Consider the following 17072-nt stretch of genomic DNA (forward strand, 5'->3'; position numbering starts at 1 on the left):
GGGACAGGGGTAAGACTCCATTTCCCACAGTAGCATCCTTGTGGCAGATGTCCTGGGTACTTCAGTGGTCCTCTGCTTCTAGATAGTCCTTTTCAAGTCCTCCTTGGCATATATGAGATTTCTTCTTTGCCCACTAAGCTGTGAGAGATTATCTAAATGAACCACACTTGATGCCAAAGCTTTTAAAACAGAAACATAGTTAATACTAACAAAGGTGGGGGGAAACCAAGAATCTTTCACCTTCCTCTTGAAATCTATGGAACAGCCCTCCCAAACCTGAGTATTCTGGGTTTACAAAGAGTGATACAGTGGAATAAGGTATTCCTTGCGGGTCTTCACTGCCTGCCTGTCTGTGAGGGACCTTAGGGCTATTTGTCTAACATGATATTCATCAGCAATACAGATCTGTGAACATTTTACAGTTTCTGATGATTTTATGGATATCTATCCATGACATATATGTGATGATAGATGATACATATATATATGAAGATAGACAGATGATAGATGGTGGATGGTAAATAATATATGATAGATGGATAGACGGATGGATAGATAGACGATGATAGATTGATGATAGATAGATGGTAGATAGATCATGATCATTGCAAAGCTGATGTCCACATTCAATAAATACCTAAATATATCAGGTCCATTCTACTCAAATAGGATATATCAGTCTAACAAAACAGACAAATGCTTTTATGTAGCATGCACTGAAGGGAAAGACAGAGAAAACAAGCAGATAAATAAGTAACATATGCAGTAAATGAACAGATGTAAAGGGTTACATCAAAAAGTAAACCTGGTTTGGGGTGCCTGGGTGGCTCAGTGGGTTAAAGCCTCTGCCTTCAGCTCAGGTCATGATCCCAGGGTCCTGGGATCGAGCCCCACATTGGGCTCTCTGCTCTGCAGGGAGCCTGCTTCCTCCTCTCTCTCTCTCTTTGCCTGCCTCTCTGCCTACTTGTGATCTCTTTCTGTCAAATGAATAAATAAAATCTTAAAAAAAAATAAATCTGGTTGAAGGAAATGAAGGGAGTGATGGGGAGGAAATGTTTCTCAGATAGAGACTCATTTATGTAAAGTTCTGAAGGCTACCAGGGAAATATTTCTGCCAGAGGGAATATGAGAGCAAGTTCAAGGACCTGAGGTGAGAGTATGGTGTTCTAAAGGAAAATTAAGAAGGTAAATTTGGCAAAGTTGAGATCAGAGAGGTGGAGACTGAACCATGTGGTCGAATAACCACTGAAAATCTTTGGCAATTACTTGAATATGACAGGAACCTGCTGGGGGCCCGTCTGAAATGTGATATGAAACAAAATGTTTTAGAAGGATTGCTCTGACCACTCTTTCAAAAACAGTCTGTGATGGCACAGGAGCAAAATCAGAGGGACCATTTTAGTGGCTGATCCCAACTATCCAGGGAAAGGAGGATGTTGACTTACACAGCAGCAGCGGCAGTAATGGCGGTGAGAAGTGGTCAGCTTCTGAATATATTTTAAGGGTAGAACTGAAGGTATTTTATTAACGGGATGAGTGGAGTATAGGAGAGACACAGGGAACTGAAGATAGTTCCCATGGGCAAAACTCAGGGACTTGATTTACAGCATTGCTATCAATTGACATAGAAGAAGAGTGGGATTGGTGGTAGGTTGGGAGGAGGAGGGTGATCAGGAGTTTTGTTTGGGGCATGCTGAATGCAAGATTCTTATTGTCATCAAAATGGAAATATCAAAGAAGTAAGTGTGTAAATCAGACCAGAGTTCAGGGATAAGATCTGTGTGCACACGGAGTTGTCAGTGTATAGACAGATGCATGACAAGCCAAAGTTCTTACCCTAGGGTTGAATCTTGGATATTTTAACTGTTAAAGGTTGGGAAATGTGCAGATGCAGACAAGAATATTGAAAAGGAACACCTAGTGAGCCAAGAAGAAATCCAGCAGAGTGCACAGTCTTGGAAGAAAAGGACGAAAACTGTTTCCAGAAGGATGGTATGATGAGCTATGATAATGCTACTGACAGTCGGTTAAGGATGAGGACCAGTAATTGGGTTTAGCAATGTGCAGGTCACTGGGGACCTTGACAGAAACACTCTTTCATTTTAAGAAGATTTTCATATTTAATCAGTAATACTAAAACAAATCAAAAACAAAACCCAGCCACAAACAATACATCTAGTGAAGTATATATAAAAATTGAACAGTAATAAAAGCTTCATATTTTCTGACAAAAGAATTGGTTAACAGAAACTACATCCAGAAGAGCTTGTCATGACTCCAAGTTGGCTGCTTCCCTTCACTGTGCACAATTCCTTGCTTCTTCCTTTATTGTACAATTTCACTCACTTTCCTAATGTCACCAAATGGAAGTTCTGAATGCCGCTTCAAGATGACAGTTTATGGGAAAAGAGGGAAAAGTAAAAGGAAAGAGAAGAAAGAAGATGAATAAGAGAAGATAATGATATATAATAGATGATAGATAATAAATAGGTGATGGACGGACAGAAAGATGCTTGGATGCATGGATGGATGTGTGTGTGGATAGGTTGATATAAAGAGAATCTATGTCAGCAGGACAGAAGTTGGAGCATTTTGTAACTGAATCTCAGTAGTGGCACCGTATCGGTCTTGCCAAATTCTGTTCATTAAAGCAATTTCCTAGGTCCAACTTTCACACAACAGAAGGGATTGCACTAGGGGTAAATACCAGCAGGTGGGGAATTAGTGAAAGCCATTTTGCAAGGTGATGACTCCAGAAGTTGAGGTTGTAAAGGTTACTGAAGCTTCCATCCTGCTCTTCAGGACCTGTCAGTTAGCTGGACAGAGATGCCCATGTGGCAAGGACTAAGGCTTCCTACTGAGCACTGACGTGAACTTGTCAAGGATGGGAATGAGCTATCTCGGAAGGGGACCCTCAACGCCGTCCAGTCTTCAGATGACTCCTGGCGTAGCCAGCATCTTCACTGCAGGCGCCTAATATGCGCTGCGTCAGAGCCGCACAGCTGAACTGCTCTCGGACTCCCAACTCACCGAAACCGAATGAGCAATTCAGAGGTGAATGGTTAGGCAGCGGTTGATAGGAACACATGCAGATATTTCTAATTTTCCCTCAAGACGCCTCTCCATGGCCTTTTCTGGGAGTATCATGACCAGAAATGCTTCTGTGAACACATCCGTCAACTGCATCTATAAATCACCCCCATCATTGAGGGGGTCTATCATGTTCCTTGTGTAATTGTGCAAAGGGCTGATTTAAATTGTCAGGACTATAGACACCTATGATCTGAGGATTGATTTTTTTTTCATCTTAATAGAACTTTTGGACAATAAATGCTATGTCATTTAGAATCTTGTGAAAAATAATTTTTCTTTTTTAGAAAATGTCCAGTACTTTTTGCAAAATTTGCACCATTTATGTTTGTAAACTGGCTGAAATCCTCTGGCATGTCAGAAGTTTTGCTCAGTTTTACCCTGAAGTATTATGGAAATAGAAGAAATTTAGGTTCTCTGCAGCAGCCTGATGGTTTTTAGGGACTAGAAAAAAAACCCAGATTGTTTTATTGCTAAGGAGCTTACTTACTCAGCAGGTCACCTGAAATAGGAGAAGAATGAATTCCAACATTAAAATTCAAAGGCAAGTCCAACTGCTCACTCTTTAAGTGCTGCTTTTCATTTTTATGCACGTTGGTATCCTGCTGGACGTACTGGTGTTGATGCACCGCTGGAGCTAGAGACAAAGGTGAGCTGGGGTCTCCAGGCCTCACAAGGCATCCTTATTTGCTCTCAGTGCCCTGAGGGTAAAGTTTAACAGGCCTTGGGACTTTGTTTGCCTGACTCTTTCCCTTAAGCATAGACATGAATTCTCATCGTGTTCAAGCTCACCAGCACTTGAACTGTACACACACACACACACACACACAAATATTCACACAAAGAGAATAAAGTCCCACCTGGTTTCTCCATCCTGTTTTGCTGATTTTGATTTACAGACCATCTTAGAGCTTTTGCCCATTTCATTTACAGAACATAAATATTTCTTAACCTCACAGTACCAACAGATAGCATTTCTTTCTTGAATGTCCCATTTATTTTATCATCTAACATCAAAGCTTTCCCTAAGGCAATTGCACACATCTTCGTGATTTCATCGGGAGTAAACAAAAGTTAGTAATAGTGACCCTCAGATTTGAATTCTCATGGTTCCTTCAATAGGGGAAAAACTTTCTCACCTTTGTTGACCTCAGCAAGAGTTCAGCCCTGAATTCCTAGTTGGACGATCCAAAGCCATAAACTCTCTGAATATCTTTAGGGAAGTCAAGTGGTATAAAAATACTTCAGTAGCTGGCTCTCCAGTCTCTGATTTAACTTGTACTTAAATTTAGCTCCTTAAGTATCTTCTTAAGGGAAAGTAGTTCAGCAGGAGCCAAATAAAATTGAAGTGCCTATTCTCATTGAATTGTAAGATCATCTAGGCTCCATTTCTTTCCCTAAATCCTTCTTTTCTTTTCTCAGGAGCCTGAATTCTTTTTTCATCTGGATCCCAAAGGAAATCAGAGCAGACTTGGACAGATACCATATTCTCCTCTGTGATGGATTCTGTTTTGACATTCATCACAATATTATACATGAGAAAAGAAACAAATTTTAAACGTGTGTTCTGCCTGACTTGTGCAATGCATTAGTTTGAATAATTGGCTCTACCCAAAGAGTCACTACAATCTGTTGGCAAGGTGGAAATGTCACCATCTCACTACCACCACCACCACCGCCATCATCATCATCATCATCATCATCATTGCTCTTATTCGCTGGATACTGACTGTTAAAAGTGCTTGACAATCTTAGGAATCGGACATTATTGTCCTCTTGGCGATGTGAAAACTGAGACTTAAGAGGTTAGATATTTTGTATAAAATAACCAGAGTAGTAGGAGGCAGGACCAGGTAAGAATATACAGGCTTCGAGTCTAGAACATTAGATCTTAGCCACCGCAGTAAAATGTCTCTCCAAAAACAATTAAAGGATGTGCAAAAGTTTCTTCTGGTCCTGACGACAGGGTTCAAAGGACGGGACATGCCAGTATTCATTGGTCTGACCCCTGTGGCTAGCAACACGCATGAGGGATGCATCAGGATACATTGATACTCTCTACCAAACCCACCTCTCCTGAAATCTACCCCGTAGCCCACGTGAACAGGTCCCTGCTGTTCTCAGAATCCTTCCCTCTCTCCGTGTCTTTACTATAGTAGTGCACAGGTAGCTCAAATCTTCCTAACATTGCTAATTTGCCTTGAACCGAGAGATATTTCGACATAAGACAGGGTTGTGTAAAAGGCATTAAAATCAAGGTGGCAACATTTAAGTTTAATCATCTATTTAATAGAACACTTTCCTAGGGTCATCGGAACTGTCAGTGACATTAAAAAGTGTTTAACTGTTTAAGGACCATTAATCTGGAAGGCGATGCATGCTGGATTTCAGGGACAGAGGAAATGAAGTTACGGCTGCATTGTGAAGGGGTATGTAACATATTTTCTTAAGAGAATACGATTAGTTAAAAACAGAGAAGTATATACTAATACCTATAAAAATAAGGAAGAATGTTGGGTCTAAAGGGGTTGACAAAATGCTTACAGAAAGAAAAAGCAGGTAATTTTCAGACCCTTATTTCTGCCCTGGGACCTCACAAGCTTAGCTCTGAAGGAAGGCAGGTATCTATGTGGACTTCCGTAGTTCTTCACTGAGTCTCGTTTTTAGTGTGTCTCTTCACATACTGCTTCGTACCAGACTGCCTGGCAAAGATAACCATTCCTGTGGGTAGATTCTTGTTCCATAGGGACAGGTCCCTATTCCCTCCCTTGCTCTAGGGAAGTGAGGTTTACAGCAGATAGGATGCACACAGTCTTCAGACCTGTTCCTGCCTCTGATTTCCATCCTTGTGATTGTCTCCATCCGTGTGGAGTGAACCGCACAGACAGAGTATTTGAGAATAGGCCTCCAGCACTAATGGGGAAATAAGTGAGTAAATTAAAACTTCACGCCAAGAAGAGGGAGAAGAGAGAATGAAGCAAACAGAAAGGGTCTGCTGAATGCCATAGCGGAAGGGATTCTGCTTCATTCCCCAGGTGAAATCACAGCAAGGGCTGGGGACTCTGTTTAAAGACGGTTTATAACCACTTCAGAGGGGAAACAAAACAAAACAAAACGAAAAAAAAACAAAAACCCAAAAAACCTAAGTTTAGTCATAAAAAACAAAATTATATTTTCCACATCCAAGTTGTCAACACTGTCATACTGAATATGAGTAAAAACACTCAAAGAAGAAAATAAAAATAAGTAATTATGATTGTTCATCCCACGAGCCAAAGTTGACATGTTGATCTCTTCCTTTCCAAGTTAATTTCCTTAAGTGTACACTTTATGCATTAACAATTAAGGAGACAAGCAAACAGAATCTTAGTCACCTCTGCAAAGTGTCTTAGGGGAATAGTGATGTCCATCTTCAGGGCAGATGTTTAAAACACCTTACACACATATCTGGCTACAGTGCATATTTCAAAAGAAAGAAAAATGGAAAGGAGCTGAAGTACTAGGGTTTTAGCGCAGATTTGAGTTTAATAGTAAGGGATATGAAAACAACAGAAAAGGAGGCTCCTTTAAGGGCCTTAACAAAGAAGAAATTCCAATCGTCAGGGAATTTTCAAGGACATTCCAGCAGGTTTTTATCTAGTATTCTGTTTTAAGAGGATTTGAATTTTGCCTCAACTCCAACCCACTCCATGATATAACATTATCTAAAAAAAAAAGTCCTTTTCATGAGGTAACTTGGGTTAGTGGTGCCTTAGTAAACTTTTCCAGGTACGGGTTGATCAAAGCTCAGAGAGAGAACAGCCGGTGCCAGGATACATACACCAGCAAAAATACAAACCCAGTAAGCATAGTTGGTTGCTTGCCCACCAAGCCTCAGATTTTTTCTTTTTCTATATGAAATAGACCTCAGTTTGTTCTCTGATTCACATCCAGATGATAGCACCTCATCCAGGTGTGACTCCAGTTGGGCTGAGGAGATTTCCACCAATTCTATTAATTATTGTGTCAGAAGTGGACATTTGAACTGATTCTGATCAATTGTAAGTGAGGAGAGATGTGCTGGAGGCTTCTAAAAAAGTTCTTGGTTCTCACTGGAAAGTGACAAGGAGTCAGCTTTTCCTTCTTCTGGAAATCAAGGAGAAGTGTCTTCCCAGTGGTCCCCGGTGTTCATTTTCCATCAGCAAACACCAGGGATTGCGAAAGCTGCCTACAAAAGAGGAGGGAATGGCAAACATCTGCCTCCCTACTGACATTCTTTTGTAGTTGTCGTTATTTTACAGAAAAAAAAATTAGTTATTTTTAATTGAAGCATGCTTGACATACAATCGTAGTTTAATTTATTAGTTTCAGGTGTAGAGCATTATGATTTGACATTTACATGCATTACCACATGCTCACCACCGTGAGTAGAGTCACCATCTGTCCCTGCAAAAAGTTATCACAATATCAGGGACTCTATTCCCTACGCTGTACTTCACATCTCTGTGACTTACTTAGTTTATAACGGAAAGCTGGTACTTCACAACCCCATTCTACCGACATCCTTGAGCCACTCCCCTGTCCGCTCTGCAGCTGCTGGGACCACGTGACCCGCCTTCTTGCATTAATCTTCCATGCATCCTGGGAGTTACAAGCCAGACTGCTTTTAGTCCTTTCGCTTTTACATTCATGGCTGTGGTTGGTCGGCATGATTTCTGCAGATGTGACTTGTGAAATGTTTTGGTTGTGGCATTTTGAGAGTTAAGTTGTTGACATATTTTATACATTTCCATGGTTATTGATTTAATCAGATTTACTCTTTTTGTTGGTAATTTAATTGAATTAATTGCCTAGAAAATTGTCTATTTTTAAATTTATTTGCACATGTTTTTGCATAAAGATCTCTTAAATTGTAATGCCATCTACACATTTGGTTGTATTCTCTTTCTCGTTTGATGCTTTGTATATCTGCTTACATTTCTGACTAGATTTACTTGATATTTACTTACTTCCTCTTTAGGGCTAGCATCTGGTTTTCATTTAAAAATTTCATGTTCATTATTTTCCAAAAGACATTCGCTTTTTTCGTTGTCCCCTTCATTCTTTCTGCTCTCCTTTAGTGTTTTCTTAGTTTCTATAAATTTTTTCTTTGAATAATTTGCCTTATTATGCCCCATTTTATTTAATAATAAAAATGTACAGGATTGTAGATTTTGCACTGGTCTGCCTCTGGCACTCATTCGTTGTCATTATTTTGCATTTCTTTTCAGCCAGAAAGATTATGATCCCACAAGGTTGGGGCCTGCTAGCCCTCAAGTCTCAAGGACTCAACCACCCCCTACAGGGCATGTGCACCCTGGGCTCATTACATCGTCTGACACCTTCCTCCAAGGTTATATTGTGGTGAAGTTTGATCTTGGGATAAATAAAGGAAAATCATTCCAGTGGAAAAGACATTTTGGTGAAATAACATTGGTCTCATTGTGTGAATTTTTTCTTCAGCCTTCTGGTCAATGTAAACATTGCCTCTCTGCCATAGAGAAAGGGAAAATTTAGGGAAAGCAGTTGATTTTTTTTTCTCTCTTTCTCTGTTTGTTCTATTATATTTTTGGTACTTAGCCTTTCTTTAATTAGTGGGAACGTCTCTGGTATTTTTTATAGGCTGTGTGTGAAATAGCTTCTCTTATAACATTCTAGAAGTCTCTTACGTAGATTCCTATTGTGACCCATTAATGCGGCCACCCACTCTTTTTCTCCCTCCCTTCCCACTTCACAGTGGGAAATCCTGTAGGACGCTCAAAGCATTGCAGTGAGCTACGTGCATATTTTTGGAAAAAGGGAAGTGTTTGTGTGAGACACACTGAAGGACCAGAAAATGATTAAAAGCCATCATAATGAATATAACTACAGGAGTTGGACCATCTCAGTAATTGCCATAGGCCCTTTAATTCAAAAATTTGTTATTTAAAGTGGCAATATGCTTTCATTAGGATGGATATTATCAAAGAGAGAGAGAGAGAGAGAAAAGAAAAAGAAAAAGAGAACAAAAGATAAAGAAAAAGAAACTAACAAATGTTGGTGATTATGTGGAGCAAGTGGAACTCTTGTGCCTTGCTGGTGGAGAGCAGAATGGAGCAGCCTCTGCAGAAAGTCAGGCAACGTGTCAAAAGGCTAAACACAGAATTGTCATAAGATCCAGCAATCCCACTCCAGGGTGTATGTCAGAAAAACTGCAAGTGGGCACTCAAACAGGGACTTGTAAACCAATGTTCATAGCGTCAGTGTTCCCCAATTACTTCAAGGTGGAATCAAAGCAATGATTCAGCATCAGATTAATGAATGAAGAACAGGTGACATCTACATACAATTGTATGCTATTCAGTCTTACAAAGGAAGGGCGTTCTAACACTTGCTGCAACACAGACCCACTTGAAGACAGTACCTTAAATGAAATAGGCTAGAGATGCAAGGACAAATGTTGCATGGTTCTATCTGTATGAGATACCTCAATTAGTTGAGTTCATGTCAACAAAAATCACAGCAGAGGACACCGGGGACTGGGGAAAGGGAATGATGGGAAGTTATGTTCTAATAGGTACAGAGTTCCTTTTTGGGGTGGTGCAAGAGCTCTAGAAATGAACAGTATTGATGCTTGTGCAACATTGTAAATGCACTGAATGCTATTGAATTATACACTTAAGTATGGTTAAAATGGCAAATTTCATGATGTGTATTTTACCACAAGGAAAATATTTTTCTTACATTTAATTTATTTATCAGGGAGAAAGAACACAAGCAGGAGGAAGACAGGCAGAGGGAGAAGCAGGCTCCTGGCCAAGCAAGGAACCTGATGTGGAACTAGATCCCAGGACCCTGAGATCATGACCCCAGCTGAAGGCAGAAACCCAACTGACTGAGCCACCCACGTGTCCCCAAAATAAAGGCAATTTTAAAAGATAAATGTTAGTATTTGTTCCATTTATCTCTCAACCTTCTAAAATACTGATGACTAAGTCATTGCCTGTAAATGCTGGAGAAAGAGGGCTTTTTTGTAAACTCTCACTTTCAAGCATTCATCCTTACGCTATCTTGCGAACATCCTTCTTTTTAATTTTTTCCAGGAGAAAATTCCACTCATTTCATTTATAAAAATTCAAATTATGTGTAGTTCTTATTTTATTCTTATGTTTTTCTGACCTAGTGAGCTACATTTAAAAAGTTACTCCTTGAAGTCAATCTTTTAACATATTTATTGAGCATCTGTTTTATGCTAGGTCATTACAGTTTTGGAGATGCAGCAGTAAATATACCAAAGTATCTGCTTCCACAGAGTTTATATTCTAAAGTAGGCAAGATAGACAATAATCCCACAAAAATGAGATAGATGGCATTGTAAAGGTTGGCAGACTCATGAAGAAAACTAAATCAGGGAAGTAGGGGAGGAAGTGTGCATAGGGGAGGGGCAATGAATTGTCACCTCTGTAGCAATGAAGGCTCCATCAGGAAGTGGCATTCGGATACAGATGAGGGGCAGGGGGCAGGTGTCAACGTGCAGCCATCAGGAGGAACAGTGAGGTGGGTTGAGAGAAGAACCAGAGCATGTGCCCTCTGGAAAGAGCAGGCCTGGCAAGTTTGCACATAGAAGACAGCGAGCAGAGGAAGCCTGATGGAGAACAGTTCCCCAGAGACCAGGGGAAGGCGTAGTGCAGCCCAACGGATCCTGTGGGATCTAGTAAACGAGAATGACTTTGGCCACCTAAGTCAAGGGAAATGGACAGATTCAGGAGGTGTGGGGTGGTGTTGGGCATGTTTCATGTTGATCTCTGCTTATTGAAAGAGATGCTACTGGCTAGGAATGCCTGTGGCCCTTGCCTGGGCCTGTACTGCCATGGTGAACCTTGAGGGAAGATTGAAAGACAAGGTTTAACATTCAAAAGTTCTGGAAAGATACAGGATGAAACTGGGGCCTCCCAGAGAGGCCTGGAGTAGGGGGTGAGAGACAGAGATAAAAAATGAGCCTAGGGTTCTGGCTTTATTAGGGTGCAAGGGTAGGGCAGATGGGGTTTCATAAGTTCAATCTTTATTGGATAATTTGTAACATTAGAGCAGAAAGAGAACAGCAGGGTGCCTCAGGTGGCCAGGGATCCAGGTCACCCAGGGCTTTCTAAAGAGAAAACTTCATGTGTGGGGGCAGCCTAGCTCCTTATCCACTTGTTCAGCTAGTAAGTGTCGTACAGCTGGCAATGTGCTAACTGCGGATGGGTGTGTTTGAAACAGATGCCTGGGTAATCAGAAGCTCAATAGCAGGCACTTACACTGCAAAGCTTCCTGATTTGTCCTAGAATTAACCAAGTCTTTGGGCGTCTTGTTTTGTAAAATGGCCACAACCACTCTCCCCTGTTTCTCTGCAATGTGATTTGCAGCTCTTGCCATCAACAGGTGGCGGCCATGGAAAAGTCTGTCAGACTGTGATGCTGCATTAGTCAGCTTGGGCTGTGTAACAAAACAGCATAGATCGGTGACATGCACAACAGAAATGTGTTTCTCCCAGTTCTGGAGGTAGATGTCCGAGATCACATATATACATGTGTGATATAGAGGATATGTTTTTACACATGCACATACTTTTTCTTTTTTTTCTCATTTGAACTGCACAACAAACTAAAACAAGTGAAACATTTCTGTTGTACTGAAAAAAATATGCAAGATCAAAGAGCCTACCCAGATAGCAAGTAAAGGAGCCCATTTTCTTTTTTTTTCCAACAAAGCATGCTACTTAGAGGTCTTACTGTGCTATAATTCCTTGAATGCGTGTTATTCACTTCACTGACTGTGAACTCCTTGGGAAAAGAAATCATGTATTATTGATGTACATTGTTTCCGTTTTGAAGTGCCTGGAACATAGCTGTCATGAAATAAAATGCATGCTTGCTCTTCAGCTAGACAGATGTTTCTAAAGCTATAGGTAACTTTGAATTTTGAAATTTGGTCTAATTTTCTTCAATTAGGAAATGATCTTGTTATGTTGACGATAAGAGATAAATTTCAGCACCATTTGGATGAACATATCCCACATGCACAAATGCTAAGATTGTGGTATTTTACTTTAATTGTGTTTTTTCTCCAAAGAGAGACACTAGATTATTCACATTATATCTGTAATGTTCTTTATCTAGATGGCTTTCAATGATACAGGATCTGTGAATACTTATGATCTTTTTTTAGAGTATATCCAATTGTCTTTAATCAAACTTAGTATATATTTAAATGTTAAGTAGATGTTATTTCTGATTACGGTATCTGAAGTGTTTTTTTTTTTTTTTTTTTTTTTTTTTTTGTCTACAGTCAAACCTCATTGATTTCTTTGAAGTTCAAAGAAATCTTCATCTTTAACATTCCAAGAAGCTCATTAGCCCTGACAGCCTCTCCCTGTAGAATGCCCTCACACCAACAGATTGTGATCCAGGCACTTAATTTACATAATAGCTACACAGCACCGGGTGGGTCAAGGTACAATGAATGGTGGCAGAGTCACACCAGTGATGCTGTCCACGTGCTGTGATTTGAACACTACCAGACTCTCCCAGATGCCAAATGAAATCTCTCCCATTGCTTTACATTTTCCGGAATTCAATCTTCTCATCTCGATACAGTGATGCTTGACTTTCTCATCATGACTTCATTGCCCTCCAAAGTGATGAAATGAAGACAGAGGACAGGCTGGTGCACAGGGTCTCACAGGAGGCTATCTTGTTTATACCTCTCATATCAGCAAACTGGCTGTTAATTCTGCTGCCACCGACCCAGACCAGAAGGCTGAATATTCTTGGGACCAGATCCCAGTCCAGATTAGTTTATTCTCCCTATCCCACCCCCAAATCCTTCTTTGTAACAGCTTATATTCTACAATAAACAGAGGTCTTATTGCCGAGGAAGACTGTAGATATGTGTCTATCTACATGAATGCTACTCTTAACTCAGAGATATTCTTCTCAAGGATTCTGTGGGATTCTCTTGTTTGTGTTACTTGCTTTCACTCAGTCCTCACCATCTGAAACAGGGCCCTCCTGACATCCTGGTGATATGGGTGTTACTCAGAGCCACAGGATTTCCCTCCCTCCCTCTCTTTCTTTCTTTCTTTCTTTCTTTCTCTCTCTCTCCCCTTCTCCCTCTCTTTCTCCCTTCCTTCTTTCTTTCTTCCTTCCTTCCTTCCTTTCTTAATAAATAATTAAACCCCATTGTTTTATTTTTGAACTAAAATTTACATTTTTCAAAATTATAGTTTCCTTTCAGTAGGCATAATTTTTCCTTTTTATTTTTTCAAGATTTTTTATTAATGTATAATATATTGATTTCTAATATCTTCAGTGGTAAGTTAACGGATATGAAGACACCACAGATCATAAAATGTGAATATGAAAACGGAAGATCCTTCTTTAAAATCTATACCTCCCTTGATCTTGGCTCACTACTTCCTTTTTCACAGAAAATTATTTCTGAGAGACAGTGGTTGATTATATGCACATGTACACTCACACACGTACATATGCACATGCATGAAGACTACAGTAAACCGACTTTTGGATATATATACTTCCATACTTCCTTTGCAAAATGCTTTACTTTTTTGGATCCTCTAAAAATTCCTGCAACAAAGTAACTGGCTTAATTCTGTTATAGTCTGATATAGTTTCCAAAACATATCTGGGCCCTCTCTAGGTATGAAGATAAGAGAAAGTACAGGATGTCACCAGGAATGTCCTATTGAATAAAGACAGGATCTGAGAATAGAATGAGGGAAGATGTAGCTTTGCCCTCAGGGAGACAACATGCTGTGCTGCAACTTTACCCCTTTCCCTGTTTAGTTGGGGTCAGTTTGTTTTACAACAATTCCTCTATTTCCTTTGTTAATCTTTCTGAAAAATCACCAGTTGATATTCATTTCTCAGGGCTTTATGGAGCCTTAGGGATTTTCTTTTTTTCTTTTCTTTTTTCTTTTATTTTCTGTCAAAAGCAACCTTCCCACTGTCCCAAGAGGAGGTTACTTCAACCATTCATGAGTCTTCAGTCGGTAGACATTTCGCCAGAAGCTCCCCAAGGTATTGTCACATAGGCAGTAAATCGGGCAGTGGCTTAGAGCACAGACTATAAAAAAGGATACTTAGAGTGGGAAGTGCTCTTCTGAGAAGACTCCCTTCTGAGAGCCTAGTCAGCATGGGGAAAACATAAGGGCAAGCAGTGCTCAAGGAAGGCAAAAGCCTTCTCAACTGCAAATTCCTGGGCACCAAACACAGGACATGGCTGTTTCATAGTTTTGTCAAAGATGAGCCCTGCCTGAGGTTCCTACAGGAGAGTGGGGTTCAGTCTCATTTTTGATTTATTGTGTCTCTCTGATGCTGCTCTCTGATAAATATAGGATTTTTGTTGCAAGGGCTATTGATCCTTTAAAACATCATAAATTCTCCCCAAGAAAAGAAACAAATCTGAGCCAATAAACTGAGATTTACCTTCTCTTTATAATATAAAATATAAATATATATTTTAGAAACAGGACAGTCCAGCATCCTCACTATGACAGACTTGGAAACTTCTATTTGTTTTGCTTGAAAAGACATCTTAATGGTTACATCAAATACTTACTAGAGTTTAACGATTCTGAAAACTTTCCTGTATATATTTTCTGTAATATTGAAGTGTTTATTATATGATAAGTATAAATGTGATGTGTATAAATGTGTTATGTAAATGTATAAATGTGATAAATGTTTTTCATAAGGGGTGAGATTGCAAGTCTAAATGTCATCTCGAAATGCAATCATTATCAGAGATATAAGAGAACTTTATCTCAATAGTAAAACATGGTGTTTGGTATTTTCCTGGATATTGGGCAACACACAGATTATTTGAAAGTGCATGCTTAATAATTGAAGTTACTTTGTCACTTATACAAAGTCTGGGATCTTAATGTTTTCATTATTACTCTTCAGAGAATGCATTGAAATAAATAAATAAATAAGGAAATTAATACAGTGAGCTGTCATGGCTCACTAAGATCCGTTTGGGAGGGCACCTGGGTGGCTCAGTTGGTTAAGCGACTGCCTTCGGCTCATGTCTTCATCCTGGATTCCCAGGATGAAGTCCCTAATCAGGTTCCCTGCTCAGCGGGGAGTCTGCTTCTCCCTCTAACCCTCCCCCTTCTCATGTTCTCTGTCTCTCATTCTCTCTCTCAAATAAATAAAGTCTTTAAGATCCATTTGGGAATGTTAACCATTATTAATGTTTTGTGAAACATTATTTAAACCATATTTTAACATGCATTCATGTAAATATGCTATTGATGAAGCTTTCTATCCCATGTCTATAAAATATCACATAAAATAATAAAGCTCCTAACACTAGGCTTCATGACGCCTTTTAATGAGCCAGCTAAGACCATCCCTCAAGTGGCTGCAATTAAGCTACATAATCTGACCATGTGCTGGAAGTGTGAGGAAAGGTAGAAGGACAGAATATAAATTAAAGACCGTGTGTGAATGTTTACAGAACCCCAGTTAGATATCTTATTTATATAGGTTCATGTAATGATCATGTCCCAGTGAGATGAGGCTTTTAAGCACTGTGGAAGAACAGATTTCAAACCTGGTGTGTTGCCTTTCATTTATTATGATTTGATCATATTAAGGTAAATGAATGAAGATCATTTTCTTTATGAATTCCATTAATTAACCAGGAAAAAGTACAACATGACTACCAACATATTCATGATTAAATAAGTCACAGTAAATTTTTGTTTAGCTTTCCTGTTTCTTCTTTTTTTTCTTTCTTTTTTTTTTCTTTTCTTTCTTTCTTCCTTTTTTTTTTCTTTCTTCTTCTTCCTCTTCTTCTTCTTCTTCTTCTTCTTCTTCTTTTGGTTTGTTTAGATTTATATTGTAGATTTTTTTGGAGTAAAATAGGCTTTTCATGATTACAAGCTTATTTCTGAGTAGCAAAAATTCTCACTGCATGCTTTCCCCATATTAACATGTTTTCCCCTATAGTCCTTCATTAATCTGGGCTGCCACAGTCCAACAGACAGAAAACCCAAGGACACTTTCCCTAAGCAGGAGATCATTCCAGGGGTGTCAGATAGATACATCAGCCATCCCATTTCCTACATCCTGTCTTTTATGCTACAAACTTTTGTCACTAAATACTATGGTACTCAAGACAGTGTAATTTTCTTAGGTTTGTCCTAAGAGCTGGTAAGCAAGGGTCATACACTATTCTTTTTTGTTTCCCTTCTAGGCAAAATAGTGAGTGTAGAAGTGATGTCCACATATTTGCTGAATAAAAAAATAACAAGAGAAGGTTTTTTTTTTTTTTTTCCCCTAGTCTAAATATTACCCTAATGGAAGCATGATATTTGTATTTTCCAGAATATCTTAGATGGTTCAGTATGGTACTTTTTGCTTCCTCTATGGTGTTATTATTCATTCAGACTCTAGATAAGTTTTGAATCACCATAAATACCTGCAAATTAGAGAGTAATTCACAAGACTACTCCTTTTTACTTTTATTATTTTGTTTACTATGCTAGTAAAATACAACTGAATCTAAGTATCTTATGGTTGAACATATTAAAAACTGCCACATGGAGATTGTCTGGTACAATCATTACTTCATTAAAATGTATGTTTATAATGATTCCTAGTTTAACTAAAAATAGCTAAACTTATCTTGGTCAAAAACAGAATAACCTTATCCTTGTAAAAAAAATGTTTGAAACAACCTTTTACATAATTAAAAAAAAAATCTCATAAGACATTCAGAACTATAGGTATTTTTATAGAATCTTTTAAATGAAACATTAACTTTTTCTAACCCAGGTCTAGAACAATTTATTTTGCTTTGTAGGAAAAGACTACAGAGCGGTCAAAATCATGATGCTAAACATATGTTTTCCTGATGGAGTCTAGCCAAACAGCATATGGCCTTTTAAAATTATTATTATATTTTTTCCTTTC

This window comes from Mustela erminea, chromosome 11, assembly GCF_009829155.1.
Source record: "Mustela erminea isolate mMusErm1 chromosome 11, mMusErm1.Pri, whole genome shotgun sequence".
Taxonomy (NCBI): Eukaryota; Metazoa; Chordata; class Mammalia; order Carnivora; family Mustelidae; genus Mustela; species Mustela erminea.